Source organism: Phyllobates terribilis, unplaced genomic scaffold (genome assembly GCF_046119375.1).
Source record: "Phyllobates terribilis strain yellow unplaced genomic scaffold, ASM4611937v1 Scaffold_99__1_contigs__length_5935540, whole genome shotgun sequence".
Classification (NCBI taxonomy): Eukaryota; Metazoa; Chordata; class Amphibia; order Anura; family Dendrobatidae; genus Phyllobates; species Phyllobates terribilis.
In genome coordinates, this window is record NW_027362859.1 from 4,033,832 (window position 1) to 4,061,091 (window position 27,260).

The 27,260-nt window shown below is 45.5% G+C and overlaps 1 protein-coding gene across 1 annotated transcript in view; it reads right to left on the reverse strand.

Moving 5' to 3' along the window:
• Window positions 1-17,287, reverse strand: part of LOC141198682 (uncharacterized) — a 35,647-nt gene extending 18,360 nt beyond the window's left edge. The window contains exon 1 of the mRNA XM_073663084.1: window positions 17,211-17,287. The gene's annotated coding sequence lies outside the window, so the exon portion shown is untranslated. The remainder of the gene's footprint in view (window positions 1-17,210) is intronic.
• Window positions 17,288-27,260: the final 9,973 nt, after the last annotated feature.

Consider the following 27,260-nt stretch of genomic DNA (forward strand, 5'->3'; position numbering starts at 1 on the left):
TGCTCCTGGCCTAATAAATATGATCAAGTGCATGCACGAAAGAATAACATCAGACACCCACACAGTCGGATGTAAGCTCTCCTTGATCAGCTATGGCACAGCTCCAAGTGTCTTTATTGAACCCGAACATAGACTTATATAAACACTGTATGTGGGCTCGGTTAGCCCAGAATGTGAGTAACCAGCTGTATTGATTGGTTAGTCCAGGGGGCGTGGTCCATGAGGTCATCAGGGGGCGTGATCCATGAGGTCATCAGGAGGCGTGATCCATGAGGTAATCAGGGGGGGCGTGATCCATGAGGTAATCAGGGGGGCGTAGTCCATGCGATGTGTCGCTCTGTGGTTGATTAGTCCTTCTATAGAATGCAGCTTTCTCCCATGGTGTGATGAAACAGGAAATGGCCGCCATCTTTTGATCTATACAACCTTATGTAAGGTGAAATAATACACTTTGTGGGTCTTTCCTCTCAAACTCCTATGTCTGGAGGTTAATTAAGTATTTGAGCCTATGGCTCGCCTCAACAGTCCCCCCTAAATACTTTATTAACCTTTTGTCCCTACTGTGGTTCCCTCACCCATCAGTGCGTGATCACCTCTCTTGCTTGGGTGATTGCGACCTGTTGTGCTCCTACAAATAAGTATAGAATGGCACAACACACAAAGTAGAGGATATGTAACATTATGGAGAAGGTTCTGATGGAGGCATAAACTTATTGCAGTGGGAGGCGTGTATCCACGTCAGTCTTCCTTCAACTTTGACTGAAGTAGGAGTGGTCAGGAGCACTTGGTAGGGACCCTCAAATCTCAACTCCAGGGATGTCTTTCTGGTGAACTTCTTTACCAGCACGTAGTCACCAGGTTGGAAAGTGTGAGCACCTTCACTAAAATCTGTATCTGGACTGGATGATAAAACTAAAGCATGTGTTAGTGACAATTCTTTAGTAAGGGCGATGACATAATTTACAAGAGTATCACTTCCTAAGGCTAGCTGTTGTGGAAAATATTGACCCAACCTTGGAGGCCCCCCAAAAAGAATCTCCTATGGTGTAAGTTTAGTGGGACCCCTCGGAGTATTTCTGACTAAATATAGGGCAATGGGCAAAATGTCTGTCCAAGGAAGTTTGACCTCCTGACTGGCTTTCAATATTTTGTTTTTCAAGGTGCCATTTAGCCTTTCTACTTTACCACTGCTCTGGGGGTGATAAGGAGTATGCAAACCCAAATCGGCCCCTACCAATGTCCATAGTTCCTTAGTCAGTGCTGCAGTGAATGCGGGTCCTTGGTCACTCTCAACTACCTCTGGGATTCCATATCTGCACACTACCTCAGGTCATGAGTCTCTTAATAGTCACTCTGCCAGTCATGTTGGTTACTGGATAGGCTTCAGGCCATCCCGACAACATGTCAGTCACTACCAGTACATACTCGTACTTCCCTACTTTTGGCATTTGAATATGATCGATTTGAATTCTTTGAAAGGGATAGAGTGGTTTAGCTAAATATTTCTGAGTAACTTTCTGAGGCAGTGCTGGATTGCATGTTGCACACACAAAGCAGGACTTGCAATATTTTTGGGTGACAGTAGAAATTCCAGGTGCCATATAGGTCTTCCAAATCAAGTCATTCATCTGATTCTTGCTTCTATGGGTGATACCGTATGCCCATTCTGTCACCGAGGGGTACAGATTACGAAGTAGACAGATCTTTTTGTTCTTCCTCCAGACTCCATCTTCATCCTTTTTTAGCTCCTGCTTCTTGCCACGACTTATTTTCATCATCCGGTGTCTTGCCTTGATGTAAATAGATAAATTTCATAAGAGGGCTTTGAGGCCCTTCTTCAGTGTCTTGGAGACACGTACACCGCTGGTTTCTCTTTTCTAAATGAATCCTTGTCATGTGTAACCATGGCATATCCCATATGGAATCTTCCTGTTTCATCTGCATATCTAAAACCATTGGTGAAGAACGTCAGGTCAGCATGCGGGAGTGGGTCTTCAGACACACTTCTCTTGGAGGCAGCTTCTTCCTGCATCTGTTTGAGACAATCATGATCCTCTGAGTGTGTAAAGGCATCTTCATCTAGAGCATTAGTATCATCATCCACATCCCCCCTGGAAAGAGGAAGTAGCATGGACGGGTTGAGGATGGTGCAGCGGAGATCTTGAACCATACGGTACTTCGGGGCTTCTCCGTTTAATGTCCTTTTTTTTTACTGGAAACAAGGGCGTGTTACAGCGAGAGTTACATTTGACTAGTGCCCCATTTTCCAGGAGGGCCTTGATTTGAGTGAGTATTGGGGCACACTAGGGAGTTGAGCTTCAGGTTTGAGAATGACCCGTACCGGAGGTACAGCAAGACGTCCAATATCTTCAGGGCCAGTAGACCATAGAGTAGATGGGACCTGTGACATCACTTCTGGCGGAACACTTGAAGTGGTATTAGCAGCTTTGTCCATCATCATGAGCAGAGGTGCAGCTTGAAGTTGACACTCTTCACTCGGATCGAGCGGGTCAGTGATGGTGATGGTGAGACCATCTGATGAATTGGCGATGGTCACTCTTAACTTTTGAAGGTCTGCTCCCCGAAGGTTAGTAGGACAAGTGGGGGACACCACAAGAAGCATAAACACATCTTCGTATGGTCCAACCTGTATTTTGCGGGTGAGCTTGTTAGAAGTAGGCTTGCCATCTACTCCCACGCATGTCACGGCTTCAGAGGATATCAGGTTGGGAAAAGGCAGGTACTGTAATCTGATAACACTTCTGGCTGCATCGATGTCCACAAGGAACGGTAAGGGTTTGTCTTGAACGTTGATAGTTACTTTGGCTATTGGACCAGATATAGAAGCCAAAGTAGTGGACACTGGCTTGACCTTGTCCTATTGGATATTTAGATCCATCAGAGCAGCGGTGTGATTGGTATCTGGATGTATCCGAGCTTGTGGTGGTCGTTCGTAGTATTGGTCATTGCGTCGAGGATAGTTGAATCTGCGATTATCCTTATTGCGGCTTCTGAAGCTGCGTCCTTGAAGAGGGGCCCTACAATCCCGTCTTTGGTGATCCGAATTACCACAATTGAAACAGACATCTTTGGTACGAGATAATGGGGTTTCTGGGTTTGGTATTGCACATCAGTCCATAGAATATGGGTCTTTCTGTTTGAGGTTGTCATAGATTTCTCAGGGAGTGTTTTTTCGAATCCCTTAGCTATCATTAAGACATCCTACAGGAGTCCCATGTAGTGTCACTGACAAGTGAGGCATCATTAAATGCAGTGTCCATAACAGGCCAATATGCATCGCCTGCTTTAAGATTTGCCAGGGAAATGAGATCTTGCCATGTGGCTGAGTAATTCCTTTGGATTTGAAGCATGCTTCTATAGAAAGGCATCGGCTGTTTTTCTGGATCTGGGAGTTGGTTCAGCAGAGTAACAGCTTGCTGGGGTGTAAACTTGACATAAAGGGTGGGCTCCTCAGGACGTTGACGTTGACACGGTTGGTGGTGGCACCCGAGGCGGGAGTAGAGATGGCAGAGGAAGTACAGGTGTAATTACTTGTGTATGAGGAGCAGGAGGAGGTAACAGTCCTGGAATGAGGGGCTCTATTTGGGCAGCTCCTATATCATGGGGTGGAGTGCAGGTCATGCAGGCAGTCTTAAAAGCTTTAACAGTCCTGTCCTCATTACTAATTAACCTGATTTCAGAGAGGCAGCAAATGCTTGGAGGGTTACACTTGTTCATTATAATTCCAACAATCTCCCTTGCACATGCATGAACAGGGAACCCGAAGATGCCAACACCAATGGCAGGAATTGTCAAGGTCTCAATCTGCTCACTAATATTCTAAGATACGAGTTATTGCCGCGCGTAGTTGTCAAGCACTGACATCTGGATGAATAGGGTCAAAAGTAGGGATTACAGCGTGTATGATCATTCTACAAAGGAAGATTTCCAGATTTAGTCACCGCTATGTCCCCAACAGCTATCTGACCACGCGACTCAACAATGATTCGACTGTCAGTTTGAATAGTCGCCCCTCCTGCTTCCACTATGGCTCTAGCCACACCTCCGTTGTGCTCTAACCGAGGGTTGGCAGCATTAACAATAGCGTCCGTTTCCATTGTTGTTATGTCACCCTTACCCACCACTAACAAGGGTCCCTCAGGAAGTTCCTTGTCAAAAATGGGTTGCCAACATTCCCTCCCCTTCGTGCTTCCTGTGATGTTGGTGTTCCCTCCCCAGATTGAGCCCCTCCTTGGTTCAGTGGCCACCGTTCCATACAGGTGTGCGCTCGGCTGCGAGAGAGGCTGTGAGGTACTGGGAATAGAGTTAGGTAGACTGCCTGAGAGTGCTGTTGTAGCGGAAATGTTGGGAGGAGAAGTCGCTGCTTGAAGTAACTTGTGTGGACGTGCGGCTGAGTTGCCAGTGGAAGGGACAGTGGAAAGGGTCGGTGCTGGGGATGATCCAGGTGGAAGAATAGCTGGGCTCACGATGGGACTGTTAGGTGAAAAGGTCGGTGGCCCACTGGACACCGTTGTGACAGGGAACATGGGTAAAGCCTGTTCACTTCCCGAAGGAGTATAGTACTGGCCATTAGTGGTCATTACTGGGTAAAAAGGATCTGGTCTTGTGGTGTGTAGCATTTGCCTAGTATGTTCACCACCGAAAGTCGTGTGTATATTCCTGTATTGTGCCTCACTCGATTTAGCCAGATTTCTGTCAGTTACATGATGATATGGCTCAGTTTGTATGATCTGAGGCAACGTTCCAAGATTGCCGCCACCGGAGGCAGCACATTTGCCATCCACAAAATGGCTGCCGCCAGAGACAACACATTTGCCATCCACAAAATGGCGGCCGCCAGATACAACACATTTGCCATCCACAAAATGGCTGCCGCCAGAGAAAGCACATTTGCCATCCACAAAATGGCTGCCGCCAGAAACAGTACATGTGCCATCCACAAAATGGCTGCCGCCAGAAAGAGCACATGGCAATGTGCCACCATCACCACCATTATATGGCGGTGGCCGCTCACAGGATACATTTTTGTAATACACATAACTCAAAACTCTGTCCATTTTCCTTTCCTCTTCTACCCAATATTCTCTATACAAACTTTCAGAGACTCTTTCCCATGCCCTAGCAGTAGACAACAATCCATTATCTTCTAAAATACCTTTTCTTTGTTTTAAGACAGTCTTCCACTCCAGGGTCTGTAACCTCCCCCCTTCTGGCATTCCACACAACTCCATAAGCGTTTTACATTGTTTAACATGAACAAGATAACAAACACAAAACAAACAATAAGATGGGGGAGGATGACTCAAACCTGATATTCTAAAGGAAAACTGAGTCTGCAGCACACACTTTCTATCTGTCTCCGTCCTGCCACGTGGTCCCTGTCTGATTTCCGTATATATATATAAAAATAAATAAATAAATAAAACACCTCGTATTAATCCAATTAACAGGCCCCGTACCGAGTCACTCACTCTAGGCTACGTGCTGAAAATCAATTTACTAGGCTTCGGGCCGAGTCCCTCACTCCAGACTCCGTGCCGGTACCAGGCCGAGTCAAATCACTCTAGGCCACGCCGAGTCAATCACTCCAGGCTAAGTACCCCTACTTTCTCCACCAGAGAGGAAATCGTATCGCAGGCGACAAACGTGAACTATACCACAGACAAATATCCTTTTTTTTTTTTTTCTCCAGATACCGCTCAAAAAACCACTTGCTCCCTTCAAATACCAGTCAATCTCCCCTCAACACGACACATAACAGGCAGCTACACCACATATATATATATATATATATATATATATATATATATATATATATATATATATACGGAATGATCCAAAATTAGGTGACCAGAAAATAATACATATAATTTTATATATGAATCAAAATAAATGTTACTAACACAAGCATAACATTGACAATTAAATTTTATTCTGAACAATAATACAAAAGCCCTTAAATTTTATCAACGCAGGTGCTCAAACTGTTTTCCATTACAATTTGCACAGCTTTGAAGTTTGCCTCTTACGCTTTGACAAACTTTTTTGCACAAGTCTCTTTGGGTATTAATTTCTTGAAATGACTCTTATGTAATTTTTCAAATCACTGACACTTTTTGGTTTTCGACTATAAACTTTGTCCTTAAGTACTTCCCAAAAGAAAAAAACCATTGGGGTCAAGTCTGGTGAACGTGCCGGTCAATCAAGTGGGTCTCTTCGGCCAATCCATTTATTAGGAAATGTTTCATCAAGATACTCGCCACTACATTGTGGCTGGTGGGGTCTGTGGGGGGAGCTGCAGGTGCACAATCCCCACTCCACAAACCTGCACACCCTCGCAGAAATCTTAAACACCTTGATCTACATTCACTTTCCGAGTCTCTTCTCCCTCTTGCAAACATAAGTTCCTTACACAATGCAGATGCTGCCGCTTTATGTAACACCACTATATCTGCATCTCTCAAATCGACTTTCCCTCTCAGACATACCAAAGCTCACAAAATTAACAGGCAACCCTGGTACACTAGCCTGCCTAAAGAACTGAGGCGGGCTTCCAGAGTTGCTGAGAGGAGATGGAAAAGATCCCACTCCAAAGAGCACTTCATCGCAATCAAACAGGCCCTCACTACTTTCAAGTCCACACTCACTGCAGCAAAACAAACATACTTCTCATATGTCATAGCTTCCCTGTCTCCTAACCCTAAACAGCTATTCAACACTTTCAATTCTCTCCCCCATCCCCCATCATCTCAGCTGAAGACTTTGCCTCATTCTTCAAGCAGAAGATTGATAACATCAGAGAAAGCTTTGGCCGACAACCCCCACAGCCCCTGCTCATATCTACTCAGCCCTCCTCCTCCAAAACCAGCTTCTCCGCCATCACGGAAGGTCAACTTTCTGCTCTACTCTCAAGATCACATCTCACCACAATGACTGCTCATTCTCCCTAGTCCTGCAAGCTAGCTTCCCCGGGGTAACCTTGGACTCTGATCTCTCCTTCAAACCACATATCTAAGCCCTTTCTACTTCCTGCCGAATCCAACTAAAAAATATTTCCCGGATCCGTACAATTCTTACTTAATAATCTGCAAAAACCATAGTCCATGCCCTCATCATATCCTGCCTCGACTCCTGCTCTGTGTGGCCTCTGTTCTAACACTCTCGCACCACTCCAATTTATACTAAACTCTACTGCCTGACTAATCCACCTGGTCCCTCGCTATTCCCCAGCCTCTCCCCTCTGTCAATCCCTTCACTGGTTCACCATTACCCAGAGACTCCAGTACAAAGCCCTACCCATGACATACAAAGTCATCTACAACCTGTCTCCTCCATACATCTGTGACCTAGTCTCCCGGTACTTCCCTACACACAACCTCCGATCCTCACAAGATCTCATTCTCTACTCCACTCTCTGCTCTTTGTCTCTGCTATGCTCTCGCCTTGGAATCCAGATTCCCACTGCTATTATATCTTTGTTTTCCTTCAGAACGTACCATCTGATGTCTACCTTTGGTCACACAAAACCATATCAATTCAAGTCACCAGGTAGACCAAAAATTTGTATTTCTCACTTAATTATCACTATCTGACTCATCACCAGGAAATTGTTCTCCTGTATGCCCATGTAACTCAGAATGAGGCTCCAACACAGTATAATGGCACCCACAAAGTATGATGGCCCCCACAGCCCCTCATAGAGTATTATGGCCACAATAGCCTGCTAAACAAAATGAGGACACACACTCAGTATGGAGGCCATTAAAGTCCATCAAAGCACACAACACAGTTTAATGGCCCCCACCAGCCGCCCACTCTGTATGAGAGCGCCAACGGCCCTTCACTTAATATGATGCCCCCATAATTCTTGATATTAAGAAAAAAAACACACACACACTCTACTCAACCAACCCCGTTCCCGAGTGCACTGCTCCGGTCTGTGCAGTGTGAGTACTATACTATCCATACTACAGGTGTAATGTAGTGACATCATTGTGCCTGCAGTGCACAGAAACTCAGATTCACAGGCGAAGGCTGAATGATGGATCAGTGAGCTTTCGAATTCCTGATTCATTAACCTATTCAATGTATTACCGTCACGGAAATGTGTATATAGCTGAAATTTTGATGATTGGGAAGGAGAGGGTGCCCGTTGCTAACCCACACCGAGCCCTCTCAATTCACAGGCATTATAGTGGCTACATGGGCTGGCACTATGGATGATATGCCTTTGCCTATCCAACTATTGTGTGGTAAATATCTCAGAGGTTCTGGGTTCATTAGCATCTGCACCAAGAATGGTGCTGAGTTTTTATTAATTGCCGTGGGGTAGTCGGTGAGATGGGTGGTACAAAATTGTGTGTCTAATGAACAGTACTGTGGGAAACCTCCGCCCCCCAAATTAAAATATATGCACTAAAAACTGGACTAACAACATATATATAATTAAAACTACAAGCTGAATGGCTTACCCTATCCTGTACCTAAACAAAACTGTTACAGCCTAAGTGCGGAGTTTGGCACCCTAAGAGACGACAATAGCATCCCCACACACCATTGGCTGTCCCTCAGAAGCCCTAGATAACCCTGATATACACTGCTCAAAAAAAATAAAGGGAACACTCAAATAACACATCCTAGATCTGAATGAATGAAATATTCTCATTGAATACTTTGTTCTGTACAAAGTTGAATGTGCCGACTACAAAATCACACAAAAATCATCAATGGAAATCAGATTTATTAACCAATGGAGGCCTGGATTTGGAGTCACCCCCAAAATTAAAGTGGAAAAACACACTACAGGCTGATCCAACTTTGACGAAATTTCCTTAAAACAAGTCAAAATGAGGCTCAGTATTGTGTGTGGCCTCCACGTCCCTGTGTGACCTCCCTACAATGCCTGGGTAAGCTCCTGATGAGGTTGCAGATGGTCTCCTGTGGGATCTCCTCCCAGACCTGGACTAAAGCATCCGCCAACTCCTGGACAGTCTGTGGTGCAACGTGACGTTGGAGGATGGAGCGAGACATGATGTCCCAGATGTGCTCAATCGGATTCAGGTCTGGGGAACGGGCGGGCCAGTCCATAGCTTAAATGCCTTCATCTTGCAGGAACTACTGACATACTCCAGTCACGTGAGGTCTGGCATTGTCCTGCATTAGGAGGAACCCAGGGCCAACTGCACCAGCATATGGTCTCACAAGGGGTCTGAGGATCTCATCTCAGTACCTAAAGGCAGTCAGGCTACCTCTTGCGAGCACATGGAGGGCTGTGTGGCCCTCCAAAGAAATGCCACCCCACACCATTACTGACCCACTGTCAAACCGGTCATGCTGAAGGATGTTGCAGGCAGCAGATTGCTCTCCACGGCGTCTCCAGACTCTGTCACGTCTGTCACATGTGCTCAGTGTGAACCTGCTTTCATCTGTGAAGAGCACAGGGCGCCAGTGGTGACTTTGCCAATCCTGGTGTTCTGTGGCAAATACCAAGTGTCCTGCTGCACGGTGTTGGGTTGTGAGCACAACCCCCATATGTGGAAGTCGGGACCTCATACCACCCTCATGGAGTCGGTTTCTAACAGTTTGTGCAGACACATGCACATTTGTGGCCTGCTGGAGGTCATTTTATAGGGCTCTGGCATTGCTCCTCCTGTTCCTCCTTGCACAAAGGCGGAGGTAGCGGTCCTGCTGCTGAGTTGTTGCCCTCCTACGGCCCCCTCCATGTCTCCTGGTGTACTGGCCTGTCTTCTGGTAGCGCCTCCAGCCTCTGGACATTACGCTGACAGACACAGCAAACCTTCTTGCCACAGCTTGCATTGATGTGCCATCCTGGATGAGCTGCACTACCTGAGCAACTTCTGTGGGTTGTAGAGTCCGTCTCATGCTACCACGAGTGTGAAAGCACAACCAACATTCAAAAGTGACCAAAACATCAGCCAGAAAGCATTGGTACTGAGATGTGGTCTGTGGTCCCACCTGCAGAACCACTCCTTTATTGAGGGTATCTTGATAATTGCCAATAATTTCCATCTATAGTCTATTCCATTTGCACAACAGCATGTGAAATTGATTGTCAATCAGTGTTGCTTGCTAAGTGGACAGTTTGATTTCACAGAAGTTTGATTTACTTGGAGTTATATTCTGTTGTTTAAGTGTTCCCTTTATTTTTTTGAGCAGTGTATATATCAAAAAATACACTGATACATTAAATAGGACCACTTATGTCTCAAGGTATATGTAAAGGAAAGTGTATGGTACTCTTCAGAGAATGTTTCAATAATCCGCTTCAACGCGTTTCCCCAACAGGTTCATCAGGAGACTTGATTCAGGGATGTTAATTTATGATGTTCAGCATAGTGTGCCTAATAGCCAGGTGTCCATGTTTAAATATCCTACTTCATCCAAAACCCCTCCTAGACTAGGAGACCCATTCCCATTCCTAGAGGTGAATTGTCATAGAATATATAGAATGCAGTCTATCTATAATAATGTACTGCACCTGCGCTACTTCCCATGCACGAGAGGTCCGTTAATGTCCATCTCCTAGTGTGCATGTCCGGAAGTGACGTGCTATAAAGTTTAATGGCAGATAAACTGATTGCTGCCAAACTACTCGTACGCTTCACTGCGCATGACCCTAGTTATGCATTCCACGCCGGAGAGCATCTAGGGTCATTGTCTGCGATTGAGCATGTCCGGACATATCCGGACGCATACTGAATCTGGATTGCATTCCTCCCATATAGAAAAGTCCTGTCTCTGAGATCAGTATCATGGGAGACTAAAAACAAGTATTGCACATCCTCCCATCATGCAATAGGCATGTAGATCCACTTTATCACTACAGAAAATATGGGATGGTGGCCCACAGTATATTCCTAAATGGCCAAATTTGACCCCTATTACATAATTGGAGATATACAATGATCACCACACGTGTTAGTTACTAAATAGTATATATGGGATATAACTGATAAGAAATAATTCTGATATAGAAGCTCAGATATCTTTATGAAGTACAACAATATGTGAACCTCATTCACAGGGAACTGAGTAGAAATGGGTAGAGTATAAAATCCAAAAGTGTAATTCAGAATATGGACGTATTCACACAAACAGGCATAGGAAATTTGCTCATCGAGTCCCTTAGGGGTTCGTGAATCCAGTCTGGAAATCCACTCTCTTTCCTTTTTGAGGATACATCTATTGTGATCTTCTCCTCTGACACTGGGTTTAACCACTGCAATGATAGAAAAGGAGATGTTTCCGGTTTCACCTCGATGTGCACTGTTCATGTGTCTCACTAATTGGGGTGTCCTGACCATGGCATAAATTACCCAAATGCCCCCTCCCCCCAGACTGCCTCTTGGTCATTCAAACATAATCTAGGAGGCAGTTGCATGTGGCCATATATAAAAGTCCTGAGGTTTTACAGCTGGAATAATCCCTCTGGAAAAAGGTTTCACCTGTAGAGGAACTCGAGAAAGATTTATATGGTCTCATCCAATTACATGTACAACTTTATCCACATCTAAAGAAACCACAGATTCTTCTATCTAGCCAAGTCCCCTTGGGTGCAGGTTTTTATAGAAACTATGCACTAAACGGTCTCTAATTGACCGACCCTTTCTGAAAGTTATTGTGGGAGTAAATCACGCAGCACCCTCAGGTCCAGGTCGGCCAGGGTTTTCTGAGGATATTAAAGATAAGGTCACTCTGATTCTCGTAAGTTCCTATTACTTGTGTTATCCCATATTTTTCTTGCTCTCTTGGTTAGGTATGGAGGAGTGTCTGTCTCTCCCGATTTTCTTCAAACAATCGTGTGGAATCCAAAATGTATTGTGAGGACCTTTTCCCATGAATCTGGTGTTCATGTCTATTGCCTGTATATTAAAATCTGTGACATTAGAGCAGTTTCTTCTCAACTGTAAACATTGGCCCTTGGATATTGCTTTTTTAAGGAGGATGGGGGTGGTGGCTATCCCACTTCAATAGTTTATTAGTGCTTGTAGGTTTATGGTAGATGAGTATCCCTAGGTTCCCATCCCTTTCTTTCTTGATTAGTGCATGCAAGAAAGGCAACTGGTAATATTTAAACTCTAATATAAATCTCAGGCCGACTCTATGGATATTGAGTTCCCTGACAAATTCAAGAAACTTTTCACTCGTTCCTGACCAGATGATAAAAATGTCGTCAATATATCTATACTAAGCCCCAATATATGGTTGCCACCACTTATGATCATCTATGAATATTGTGTTTTCCTCCCACCAGCCCAGGAATAGGTTAGCAAATGAGGGGACACAGTGACTTCCCATCGCACTACCCCTGAACTGGTGGAAGTACTTCCTGCCAAAAAGAAAGAAGTTATGTGTAAGAGTGAATTTTAGAAGATCCTCCATGAAGTCATTATGTCTGCTACACTCTATTGATCTCGATTTTAAGAAACGTCTTACTCCTCTGATACCATCCTCATGCGGTATATTACTGTACAAAGCCTCGATATCTAGTAAGGCCTGCTCCCCTACATGCATGTATACATGCTCGAGGGTCTACATGTAGGGGAGCAGGCAGAGGGAAAACCAACTGCAGAGGGATTATTCCAACTGCAGGACCTCAGGCGCTACTGGGGGAACATTATACTGTGTGAGGGCATCATATATACAGTATAAGGGGCATAATGGGGGCATTATACTGTGTGGGGGCATCATACATACTGCATAAGGGGCATAATGGGGGCATTACACTGTGTGGGGGCATCATACATACTGCATAAGGGGCATGACACTGTGCGGGGGCATCATACATCCTGCATAAGGGGCATAATGGGGGCATTACATTGTGTGGGGGCATCATAAATCCTGCATAAGGGGCATAATGGGGGCATTACACTGTGTGAGGGCATCATACATCCTGCATAAGGGGCATATTGGGGGCATTACACTGTGTGGGGGCCATCATACATTCAGCATAAGGGGTATAATGGGGGCATTACACTGTGGGGGGCATCATACATCCTGCATAAGGGGCATAATGGGGGCATTACACTGTGTGGGAGCATCATACATCATGCATAAGGGGCATTACACTGTGTGGGGGCATCATACATACTGTATAAGGGGCATAATGGGGCATTACACTGTGTGGGGGCATCATACATACTGCATAAGGGGCATAATGGGGGCATTACACTGTGTGGGGCATCATACATCCTGCATAAGGAGCATAATGGGGGCATTACACTGTGTGGGAGCATCATACATACTGCATAAGGGGCATAATGGAGGCATTACACTGTGTGGGAGCATCATACATCCTGCATAAGGAGCATAATGGAGGCATTACACTGTGTGGGAGCATCATACATCCTGCATAAGGGGTATAATGGGGGCATTACACTGTGTGGGAGCATCATACATACTGTATAAGGGGCATAATGGGGGCATTACACTGTGTGGGGCATCATACATCCTGCATAAGGGGCATAATGGGGGCATTACACTGTGTGGGGCATCATACATCCTGCATAAGGGGTATAATGGGGGCATTACACTGTGTGGGGGCATCATACATACTGCATAAGGGGCATAATGGGGGCATTACACTGTGTGGGGGCATCATACATCCTGCATAAGGGGCATAATGGGGGCATCATACATCCTGCATAAGGGGCATAATGGGGGCATTACACTGTGTGGGGGCATCATACATCCTGCATAAGGGGCATAATGGGGGCATTACACTGTGTGGGGGCATCATACATCCTGCATAAGGGGCATAATGGGGGCATTACACTGTGTGGGGGCATCATACATCCTGCATAAGGGGCATAATGGGGGCATTACATTGTGTGGGGGCATCATACATTCTGCATAAGGGGCATAATGGGGGCATTACATTGTGTGGGGGCATCATACATTCTGTATAAGGGGCATAATGGGGGCATTACACTGTGTAGGGGCATCATACATCCTGCATAAGGGGCATAATGGGGGCATTACACTGTGTGGGGGCATCATACATACTGTATAAGGGGCATAATGGGGGCATTACACTGTGGGGCATCATACATCCTGCATAAGGGGCATAATGGGGGTATTACACTGTGGGGCATCATACATCCTGCATAAGGGGCATAATGGGGGTATTACACTGTGGGGCATCATACATTCTGTATAAGGGGCATAATGGGGGCATTACACTGTGGGGCATCATACATCCTGCATAAGGGGCATAATGGGGGCATTACACTGTGTGGGGGGCATCATACATCCTGCATAAGGGGCATAATAGGGGAATTACACTGTAGGGCATCATACATTCTGTATAAGGGGCATAATGGGGGCATTACACTGTGTGGGGGCATCATACATCCTGCATAAGGGGCATAATGGGGGTATTACACTGTGGGGCATCATACATCCTGCATAAGGGGCATCATGGGGGCATTACACTGTGGGGCCAGTAAAGGGGTCCTGTACTATGAGAACAATACGTTTCCTCCTTCCTGTCTCCATAGTTGGGTCGTATGTATCTATTACAGGAAACAGAACAAAACCTTATGATTCTTATAAAGGGGCAACACAAGACCCCAAAAGAGCCTCCGTGCTGAAGGGGTTAATGCCCCCTGCGCCCAGTAATGGGGGGTCTCCACACAGGGGCGGACACAGACTGTAGTGGGCCCCTGTGCAAGAAATTTTTGGGGCCCCCCCCTGCCCTTCATAAGGCAACAAAGTTATGTAAACATAACCCCCCCATGTGCATCTCTCATCCCCCCCCATGTGCATCTTTCATCGCCCCCCATGTGCATCTTTCATCGCCCCCCATGTGCATCTCTCATCCCCCCCATGTGCATCTCTCATCCCCCCCCATGTGCATCTCTCACCCCCCCCATGTGCATCTCTCACCCCCCCCCCATGTGCATCTCTCACCCCCCCCGTGCATCTCATCCCCCCCGTTCCTAGTTAATTAATTGTATTTAAAAAAAATAAAACTTGTTATACTTACCCCCATGCAATCCCTGCAGAATCCTGGCGCTCGTCCACGTCGCTGCCACCAGGTTCTCCTGACGTTCGGCCATGTGACGGCGGCACATACATAGCCAGCAGCTTTTGTTTTGGCCAAAAGATTTTTAAAGCCGCCACCACGATAAGGTAGACTCTTCTGGCCGGGCCCTACTCTAACCTATTAAAATTTTCTTAAAACATCCAATACTCTTTTTAGATATATTTTTATTTCGTTTTCTTTAAGGGAATGTGTCATATACATTTTTTTTTAAATGACCAATAATACCACATACAGGGAATACCGCCACACCATGACCAGACCACATATTACCACAACATAGTGACCGAATAATACCACACAGAAGGAAGAAAAACTGCCACACCATGACCAGACCACATATTACCACCACATTACTAATATTACCATAAGTGTCATTATACACGGGAGCTCTATACATGGTATGTATAATTTAAGTGTCCAGGTAATCTAGTGATCACCAGTGACATTATACACAGGAGCTCTGTATATAGTGTCAGTGTACAGGTAATACAGTGATCACCAGTGACATTATACACAGGAGCTCTGTATATAGTGTCAGTGTACAGGTAATACAGTGATCACCAGTGACATTATACACAGGAGCCCGGTACATAGTATATAGTGTAAGTGTACATGTAATACACTGACTCACTGGTGACGTCTCTAGGTGAAGTCCTTCAGCTACGCTTTTCTCCTTCATCCAGCACAGACCGCCATCACGTCTTCCAGCCAGGACTCGTCTCTGCATAAAATAACACAGTTATCTAGAGCACATTCCCCAACTTCTACATTACGCAGCTGAATACAGACGTGCACCCACCATTAATATATAGTTATTATGCCACCCACCATTCCAAATATAAATTGTAATCCACCACGGTGCCCCCATTAACTGTAAATAGGCACTTAATATATAATTTAATTAGAACCTCTACTCTTTCCACCAATTTGTTACCAGTTACACTCCTGCATCCGCAACGCCCCCTACTCTATACTTCCTGCTCCCCGCATTCATTATTTACATGCACCCCCTGCCCCAATTCATTATATCGTGTCCGTGCTCTCCCCACCCCATCATCATTTACTCTCCCCCACCCCACATTCATTATGTGCAGCTCATTATCCCCCTACTCCCAATTCCCCCATGTGCAGCTCATTTTCTCCCAATTCCCCCATGTGCAGCTCTCATCCCCCCCATGTGCACATCTCTCATCCCCCTCCCCATGTGCATCTCTCATCCCCCCACATGTGCAGCTCTCACCACCCCCCCATGTGCAGCTCTCTCATCCCCCACATGTGCACCTCTCTCATCCCCCTCCCCCACATGTGCACCTCTCTCATCCCCCTCCCCCACATGTGCACCTCTCTCATCCCCCTCCCCCACATGTGCACCTCTCATCCCCCTCCCCCCATGTGCACCTCTCTCATCCCCCTACCCCCATGTGCATCTCCCATTCCCCCCCCATGTTCATCTCCCATTCCCCCCCCCATATGTGCATCTCCCATTTCCCCCCCCCCTCCATATGTGCATCTCCCATTTCCCCCCCCCATATGTGCATCTCCCATTTCCCCCCCCCATATGTGCATCTCCCATTTCCCCCCCCCATATGTGCATCTCCCATTCCCCTTCCCCCCCATGTGCATCTCCCATCCCCCCCCCCCCATATGTGCATCTCCCATTCCCCTTCCCCCCCATGTGCATCTCCCATTTCCCCCCACTCCTAGTTAATTGTATTTAAAAAAAAAAAATAAAACTTGTTATACTTACCCCCATGCGATCCCTGCAGAATCCTGGCGCTCGTCCAAATCGCTGACACCAGGTTCTCCTGACTTCCGGTCATGTGACGGCGCGGTCACATGACCGGAAGTCAGGGGAATCATAAAGGCGCTGCCGCAGCAGAGCAGCGCAGCGCTGATGTACCGGACCCGGCGCTTAGCATGGGGCCGGGGGCCCCATGAGGAGAGAGACGCACAAGAGGGGGGGCTCCGAGGGGGCCCCTACCGGCCGGGCCCCACACTGGAGTCAGGGCAGACATGCCCTGATGGCGGCCCTGCTGGAGGCTGGAGGGGCCCCCTCTCCCTCGGGGCCCCCGTTCAATGAACCGGCTGCACGGTCGGTAGTTCCGCCCCTGTCTCCACATACCTCCACCTGCAGAGCCGCCACCACATATATGGCTGCTCTGTGCGCACAGGAGCTGTGATGAGGTCACAGGAGGGGAGGAGTCAGGGGTCACATGATCAGGGGCCTCAGTGGATGCAGGACTCTGCTGTGCTGGTTGTCATGGTGCTGGATGAGCTGAAGTTTATGTGTGGGGTCAGGAGGGGTTTACAGTGTGGATGTAGCAGAGCCGCGAGTGTACGAGGCGTACGGAGCGGAGCCGCGCGCGTACGAGGCGTGCGGAGCCGCGCGCGTACGAGGCGGAGCTGCGTTTGTACAAGGTGTACGGAGAATTGCCGTGTGTACGAGGTGTACGGAGCGGAGCCGCGCGTGTACGAGGCGTGCGGAGCCGCGCGTGTGCGAGGCGTACGGAGCGGAGCCGCGCGTGTGCGAGGCGTACGGAGCGGAGCCGCGCGTGTGCGAGGCGTACGGAGCAGAGCCGCGCGTGTGCGAGGCGTACGGAGCAGAGCCGCGCGTGTGCGAGGCGTACGGAGCAGAGCCGCGCGTGTGCGAGGCGTACGGAGCAGAGCCGTATCTTTGATGATACCAGCCCATACCAGTACCCCACCTCCACCTTGCTGGTATCTGAGTCGGAGTGGAGCTCTCTGCCCTTTACTGATCCAGCCTCTGGCCCATCCATCTGGCTCATCAAGAGTCACTCTCATTTCATCAGTCCATAAAACCTTTGAAAAATCAGTCTTAAGATATTTCTTGGCCCATTCTTGATGTTTTATCTTATGTTTCCTGTTCAAAGGTGGTCGTTTTTCAGCCTTCCTTACCTTGGCTATGTCCCTGAGTATCGCACACCTTGTGCTTTTTGATACTCCAGTAACGTTGCAGCTCTGAAATATGGCAAAACTGGTAGCGAATGGCATCTTGGCAGCTTCACGCTTGATTTTCCTCAGTTCATTGGCAGTTATTTTGCGCCTTTTTTGGCCAACACGCTTCTTGCGACCCTGTTGGCTATTTGCCATGAAACGCTTGATTGTTCTCTGATCACGCTTCAAAAGTTTGGAAATTTCAAGACTGCTGCATCCCTCTGCAAGACATCTCACAATTTTGGACTTTTCAGAGCCCGTCAAATCTCTCTTCTGACCCATTTTGCCAAAGGAAAGGAAGTTGCCTAATAATTCGGCACACCTTATATAGGGTGTTGATGTTATTAGTCAACACCCCTCCTCATTACAGAGATGCACATCACCAGATTTACTTAATTGGTAGTTGGCTCTCAAGCCTATGCAGCTTGGAGTAGGACAACATGTATAAAAAGAATCGAAGTGATCAAAATACTCATTTGCCTAATAATTCTTCACACAGTGTATAATAACCAGCGGAATAAAGTTCGCAATAGTATTCAAATGCATTGGTCTATATTAATAACAAATCCCACCTTGGCTGTAAAATTACCAAATGCGCTCTTATTTATGGCCAAAAAGGGCAAGAATCTGAGGGACATTCTAGTGGCTAGCCACTATGTAGTGAAAATAAAAAATCCTTTATATCGAGACAACAAAAAATGGGGATGCTATCCATGTGGCGATTGCTTGGCATGCAAAAATAAAAACATTGTAAGGCTGTGTGCCCACGATGCATTTTTTAAGCGTTTTCTCAGTGTCAATTCCGCTGTGGAAACGCATGAAAAATGCTTGGTAGAAGGTCTGCAATGGTCCCCAATGATAATCCGCATGTGCTGTGCACATGCTGCGGAAATTTCCGCTGTGGATTATTATTGTGGAAAAAAACGCAGTACTACCAATTATTTTGCGGAATCGCGGCGATTTCGCCGCCATAGACTTGCATTGAGCCGCTTCAAATCCGCAAATATGTAAAACTACTTGCGGATTTGAAGCGCATTTGCTGTGATTTTGGAGACCCAAACTGCAGCAAATGGGAAGTGACCTCATGTGGGGGGCATTCCAGCCATCCCATAAATCTAGGAAGACGAGAATCCCATACCATTCCCGTCTTCCTGGATCATGGCTGAGCACCTGGGATGGTACAAGAGGATGGACCTGAATGTGCCTTTTATGATTAGTGTGGTACGTGTCTGTCTGTGTCTGTGTGTGTCTTCGTGGGGTCTGCGTGGTGTCTGCGTGGGCTCTGTGTGCAGGCAGACATAGGCCTATTTGACACTACTAATCCCATCGGCCTATGTCTGTCCCCCGTCCACTATTGCCAGCAGGATCAGCTCGATGGGAGCAGTAGTTCCCATCAGCCTGATCCTGCTGTTAAAAGTGCCCTAATGTACCCCTTACACTGCCCCCATATGTTTATTTTTTGCCCCCATAGGTTTTTATTTTTGCCCCCATACTTTTTTATTTTTTTTTATGCCCCCATATTATTTTTAATTTTTTTTCAAATTAAGTTTTTATTAATTTATTGTACACATTTTTTTTGGTCCCCAAAAAATTAAATCAATACATTTAATTGGTGGCCAGTGGTTACCTTACAATAACTTTAGTTCATACGTTACCTGTCCCCGCTGATCGCCACCTAAAATAAAATAAAAAATAAAAAAATACACCTATACTCACCTAGACACCTAATTCCCCGAAGCCATCGATCTCCTGTAATAAAAAATAAAATAAAACAACACAACCGTATCCTTACCCCTCCGTAGTAGTCCACGAGTGTCCCACGAAGATCTCCAGTTTAGAGTTGCCACATAAAATATGACTGCTCTAAACGAGCGCCGCCGCTACAATGACGGGGCCATAAAGCGTCCCCGTCATTGCATAAGAGAGTTCACCGGAGTTCAGGCAGTGCCGTAAAGGAGGTCACCGGAGCTGCGCTGACTGAATGGACTCCGGTGACCTCAGTCAGTGGCTCACGCTGCCGGGAGCGGACGTGTTCCCGGCAGTGTGAACATACAGCAGCCATGACAGCTGTCACATCTCCAGATGTTACAGCTGTGCATGGGAGATCAGCGCAGGAACGTGGACAGGTAATTATTTTTTTTTTTAGTAAATTAAGAATGAAATAAAATGGTGTGATTTTTTTAAAATAAATAATTTTTTTCTGGGTGTAGTGTTTTTTTTTTGTTAACTCTTTGTAGGTTAGTAATGGGGGTATCTTATAGACGCCCCTCATTACTAACCTGGGCTTCATGGCACTGGTGCTGACATGAACCCCACTGCTATTACCCCTCCACTGCGCCACTGCAGCGTGGAAGAACGAGGCTAAGCGCCAGCTTTGGCACACAAATAAGATGCACTAAATCTGAGGCGGCTGAGGGCTGATATTATAGCCTGGGAGGGGGCCTATAACCATGGCCCCTTTCTAGGCTATTAATATAAGGTCGCAGCTCTCCGCCTAGCCTTTGGTGGCTTCAATTTATATGGGGACCCCACGTTTCTTTTTTGTGGTGGTCCCCCTGTATAATGGCCAGTAAAGGCTAAGCTAACTGCTGTGGCCTGGTATTAATAGCAAGGGAAGGGGCCATGATTATTGGCTACTTCCCAGACTATAACATCAGCCCTCTACCGTCTGCTTTCCCTCAGCTAGTTATTAAAATTATGCGGGAGCCCACTTTTTTTTTTTTTTTAAATTATTTATTGAAATCTCCTACATACGCTGTAAGGCCAATTTCTCACGTCCACATATCCACATTACTGCAGATATGTGTGACCGAGCATGCTTCAGAATGGGTCTATGTGTGGAAAATGTCATCACCAGGTGAGGGGTTGGTATGGATGTGTGTGTGTGTGTGGGCACATGTATACACACATAGATATCTCCATATGTTTTGCGTGTGTGTGTGTTTGTGTATGTATTTTTTTTTATTTTTTACTCTTTTATTCCACTCTTTTTTTAAAGAAAATATATTCACAGACGTTATGTTATTCACTCTAGATTGAAAAATACCCCGAAATCTGGGACAGAGCAAGTGATCTACACTGTCTATATAAAGATAAATAGAAGAAAACGGACGCCTGGGCCTCTGTGTTGAGGGAAATCTATCCCCAGTGGGTGGATGCGGAGCCACATGCTCAAGAGGAAATTACTAAGTTTTGATTTTTGCATTTATTTTTACAATATTTTTATATCTATTTGTAATTGCATTTTTGTTGTTAAAGCAGTACATAAATTGTTTTTTGTTTTGTTATTGCAGTGTCTGATATAAAAAGTCGTGGCGATCGGTCACTGGCTGGCTGGTGAAGTATCACCAGTCGGTGAAAAGTAGCGCATCGCCACGGAAACGAAAGGTTCCTTTTGTGGACGAGCTGTCCTTCATGCTAAGCAGCAGGCGTTTGCGGAGGTAATTTCCCAAAAAATATTAATTGAAATGTTTACAAAAATGTTGTATTTACATTATTTTTTACCTTTTATTTTATACAGAACTGAAGGCAACATCAGGGCCCCAACACCAGGTCCACAAGATGACACAACTACTGATCATGCAGCGGAGGAATCCGAGGACTTGTTTCAGCTTTCCTCGCCGGATCGATCAGCTTGTGCGTCCACTTCAACGTCTGTTTGGGCCACTGCCAGTTGTCCCGCACCTTTTTGTTCAACTCCTGCGGACGTCGTGCCGGGGTCGGGTACTGCTGCTCCTGCTACAAGCGCTGCCGGTAGCTCTACTGGTGATGTGTCGAGGCCCACTGGGAGGGGGTCTGCTTCTGCTCGTCCCGTGGCATGCGACTAGTGTGTTTGAAGACCTCACTAATCGTACTCTCAGTCTTGTGGACAGGACAGCACAGGAAGATGACCTGGATAAATTTGGGTTATCCATAGCTGGATGCATCAGATCCATGCCACGAGATAAGCAAAACATGTACATGACTGCAGCAAACGCTCTGGTCATGGCGATTGATGGCACATCAGTTATGCCCTCGCCCCCAGCCATACATCATGGGATATTTAATCTGTTTCATCCCAGTGGGCCTCCACCACCACCAGCAGCTGAAACCCAGCGTTTTGGGCAGGTTGCAGCATACCGGCCTGAACATACGCAAGGCAATTATGCTCGACAACCGGCCCCTGGTGCTTCATCAGTTCTCCGAGGACCATCACCAAATTCAAGCTTTTCGCAAGAACTGTTTCCTGGGTACGGCTACGAACAAGAATTTAAGAATTTTTAGTTCAATGATTTCACCCCTCCCTGTCATCATTTTTGGACCATAGCAAATACCGATAGCACCTGTAGGTCGTTAGATACACAATTTTTTAGAGAATGAGACAATGAGCTAACAAACACCATTTCTTATGGTCACCTATACCAGTTTTCAGGCGTAGGGGACCGTACGAAAAGGAGTTTAGTTTTATATAAATAAACAACCTACAGGTGCTGCCCGTATTTTATGGCCCTAAACTGATGACAGGTCTGCTGTACACAATGTGTCATTTATTCTCAAGTTATGGGCAATGTTTGTCCGAAAAAAATTTCTACTAGTTTGTTGTTTTTTGGTTTTAAAAAATGTAAAAAGTTTTTCTATATTATGTATTAAAAAAAAATAGTTAAACTATTTGTGTTCATTTTACTTTTCAAGTGTATATGTCGCTGGATTGGATTTAAATGAAAAAGTGGTACCCTGATCTGCGCTGACCATGGCGCAGGTCAGGGGAACTCTAAATTTTGAAAGTTATTCAGCTACTCTACGTGTGTGGTCGGCTGTATACAGTCGTTTTTTAAATTAGAAATATACTTTGATATTTTTGTCCACAACTAAGTTTTGGATGGATACTACTCTCAACATTGTTCTGTGCTAGTTCTGCTCTTAGCGCAAGCAAATAACAATGGTGAGTAATGACTTTAGCAGACAGTACTTGGGAAGAGCGCTCTAGGTAGTAACGCCAATTTCCAGGCACTGATATGTGTAGGTTGTTCACTTTAGTGTTGACGTATGGTCCTAAAACAATACGTAGAAAGTGACAATTGAAGAAATATTGGAGACAAGATTAAAAATTAAACAAAATTTATTTTTTTTAAACACATTTTTATGAAAAAAAAACAAAAAAAAGGAAGTTCTTCTTCTTTTATTGGTCATCAGATCTTCTCTGCTGGTCAGGCTGCTCAACACCAGCACAGGAGTATTGCCAGTGCACGGCACCTTCAGGACTCATGAAGTAGTCAGCGAAGGTTTCTCGCACCCTGGCACCAGAGTTGGATTGCCTTCCCTGACCCGAGTTGACAACTGGAATTAATTCAGACAGCTGTAACTTCTCATCTATCTCTGTGCTGTATTCACGAGCATAGTTGTGGAGTACACAGCATGCCTTAATTACATTGTCAACGGTCTCCGTATCCAACTGGATGGCAGTGTGAAAGATCCTCCACTGACTACACGTTTCCGAAGGTGCATTTCACATATCTTTGTGCACGACTCAGCCGATAATTAAAAATCCTCCGCCAGTCATTCAGTGCCCTTTGTGGGTATGGGCGCAGCAGGTTGGTCTGTAAGGGAAATGCCTCATCTGATACCATCACAAAAGGAACTGGATGTGTGGAACCCAGGAAAGGTCTGGGGGCTGGGAGCCTTCTGCCGTCTTGAATAATTTGCAGCCCAATCTGTGATGATCTAAACACCCGAGAATCCCCTGTAGTGCCATAAGCACCAACGTCAATGGCAACAAATTTGTAATGTGCATCAGCCACCGCCATCAGGACCACAGAAAAATACTTCTTATAATTAACCCCTTAAATACCGGGGACGTATTAGTACGCATATTTGCGTACTGCCCGTTCAGTGAGGGCTGCTGCGCTGAGCCCTCACTGAACGGAGCACATGTCAGCTGATTCTTACAGCTGACATGTGCCCGCAACAGCCGCGGGTGGAATCGCGATCCACCCGCGGCTGTTAACATGTTAAATGCCGCTGTCAATCTCCGACAGCAGCATTTAACGCGCGCTTCCGGGTAGCGCGTCATAAGCCCCGCCCACCGGTGACCCCGTCACGTGATCGCGGGTCGCCGATGGGCGTGCATGACAACCCAGGGTCTGCAGCAGACGCCTGTGGTTGTCATGATCTTGTCGCTATGAGCGCCACCTAGTGGTCGGCGCTCATAGCACAGGACCATTTCTGCAGCATGCAGGGGACCTGCTCGTCCCCTGTATGTAGCAGAGGCGATCGGATAGTTGCTGCTTCTAGTCTCCTATGGAGACTATAGAAGCAAGCAAAAAGTAAAAAAAAAAGTTTTTAAAAATATAAAAAAAAATAAAAAAATATAAAAGTTTAAATCACCCCCCTTTCGCCCCATTCAAAATAAAATATATAAAAAAAAACCCACATACACATATTTGGTATCGCCGCGTTCAGAATCGCCCGATCTATCAATATAAAAAAAGAATTAATCTGATCGGTAAACGGCGTAACGAGAAAAAAATTCTAAACGCCAGAATTACGTTTTTTGGTCGCCGCAAAATTGCAATAAAATGCAATAACGGGCGATCAAAACATCGCATCTACCCCAAATGTTATCAATAAAAACGTCAGCCCGGTGCGCAAAAAATAAGCCATCAACCAGCCCCAGATCACGAAAAATGGAGACGCTACGGGTATTTGAAAATGGCGCTTTTATTTATTTATTTACCAAATTTTGGAATTTTTTTTCACCATTTAAATATAAAAGAACCTATACATGTTTGGTGTCTATGAACTCGTAATGACATGTAGAATAATAAGGGCAGGTCAGTTTTAGCACTCAGTGAACGTGGTAAAAAAAATAAATAAAAAACAACTGTGGTATTGCACTTTTTTTGCAATTTTACCGCACTTGGAATTTTTTTCCCGTTTTCCCATACAGGATATGGTAAAACTAGTAATGGCGTTGAAAAGTACAACTCGTCCCGCAAAAAATAAGCCCTCACATGGCCATATTGACCAAAAAATAAAAACGCTATGGCTCTGGGAACAAGGGGAGCAAAAACGAAAATGCAAAAACGAAAAATGCTCCGGGGCTTAAAGGGTTAAAGAAGCGTGATCCTGATCGTGGTGGCTGCTGAACTTTCACATGTTTGCCATCAACAGCACCTATGCAGTAGGGGAAATTGGCCACAGTTTGAAAGCCTGCTGCGACCTGCAGCCAAGTCTCCTCGGTTGGGGAAGGCATCACGATGGGCTGCAACTTCTGCCAGATGACGCTACATGTGCACCTCACAATTCTGGAAATGGTGGATTTACCAACCCTAAATTGGAGGTGCAGTGTTGTATGGCTCTCACCTGTGGCCAAAAACCTGAAAAGAAAAAATATAAAATTATAAAAGCCAGAAAAAGAAAAGAAATACAAGCCAGCAGTAATTCTCCATTATTGATTACTCTGGAAAAAATTACGGACTTTATTACAAAATACTATTCCAGCAATGAGCACCTTATTTTTTGGGGGTTTGGACACACATTTTGTGGTTGTTTTTTCATCTTTTGTTTGCTCTTGAGTTCAGACATATCAATTCTATTCTGTTTTCATTTTGTGTATGTGTTTGCCTACGATGTTTGCTCTAGAGTGTGTGACATCAGTGACCTTTTCAATCTGATCTTGGTGCATTGTTATATGATGGCCAAGCCAAAAATAGGTACACAAAGACAGACACAGGGGAGCTGTCACCACAGGGTAACTAACAAAACCAGGTACACCTGATGGAAGGGGTGAACTGCTGTGCCCATTCATGGGTGGTGGAACTACTGTCATTGTTCCTATGTGATTATTAAACTACAAAACCTCACAAGGGCTCTTTCACACGTCAGTTTCTCCAGTATGAGTGGTGACAGTTTCCAGACATACCGGAGACAAGAGACATAATGATTGCTATTGTTTTATTCTTAATTTTTACAGGTGGGGACACACTACTAACCCCCTCATCAAGGTCTCTGCTGGTGCTGAGCACAGCGCTAACAGAGAACCATGATGAGGACAGCGCTCAGCACCGACTCGTGGGATTAGCGACTGCAGTGCTGACTCCCAGAAGTCCGACCATGTGAACCAGGTGAAGCAGACGTAACGCACACAACTACAACACGGAAAACACACGACACATGGGGAACGGTTATCTCTGGAATATTTTTTGGTAAGGTGCTAGAGATATGTGTACATGTGAAACCGGCCATGGATGATAAATGTAGAATTGGTGAGGTGTTTCTATTTTAAAAATTTATTATAGTCCTAAATTGGAGAAAAAAACACGTGCTGAACAAGATAATGTGGAAATACTGAATCAATAATTATTCTGGCCATGGCAGCATATGTTGTTTAGATTTAAAAAAAAATTGTTATATATATATAACATTCAACTTACTGCAAGGTGATGAGCAGCCTTTCCTCAGCCCTTCGCATTTTGGTGTCACTGTAGTCCAGGTCAGGAGAGATAAGGCTCAGCAGCCGATCAAACACAGCAATGGTCAGACGGCAAAACTGCTGAAATTTTTCTGGAAAACTTTAGTAAACAGAAATAAAAAACACGGATTAAAATATAATTTTGTAATATGGCATACCAACAAAACCTCCTTCAAAAAGAAAAATAGTACACACGGGTGACATTATACTTTATTCCCATATATCTTACCTCCTTAAATCCTGGTAGAGAACATTAAAGTGTACCTTGTCCGTCCGCTCCTGCAAGATAGGGTGCACCCACATCTTTTTTGGTCTTCTTCTCCTCCTTAACCGCTCCTATGGAACAATAATAGGTTAGTACACACTACATAAAAATAATGTACCCAAAAAAACATCTACTTTATATTACCTGCTCAACGTAGTAGTGCAGCAGATTTATGGCAATCAGCAGCAAAAGGTTTATGCATGGTCTGCTGAGACGCAGGGGCTGCAGTTCCTGTGGCATCCTGTCTATTGCAAAAACCAAACTGGTGAAGAGGGGTTGAACTAGGAAATGACATCTGAATTTTCCCTTTTTTTTCACTAACTTTATTTGTGCTCAAAAACGCTGGAAATATGCTTACAAAAACGCAATAAAAATATGCATGCAAAAACGCATCAAAAACTCGTCAAAAACGCGCATAAAAAACGCATGTGTTTTTCTGGCAAGGGAGATGCAGAAATGCTTAGGAAAATTTCTGCTTCATTTCTGCATCGTGGGCACATAGC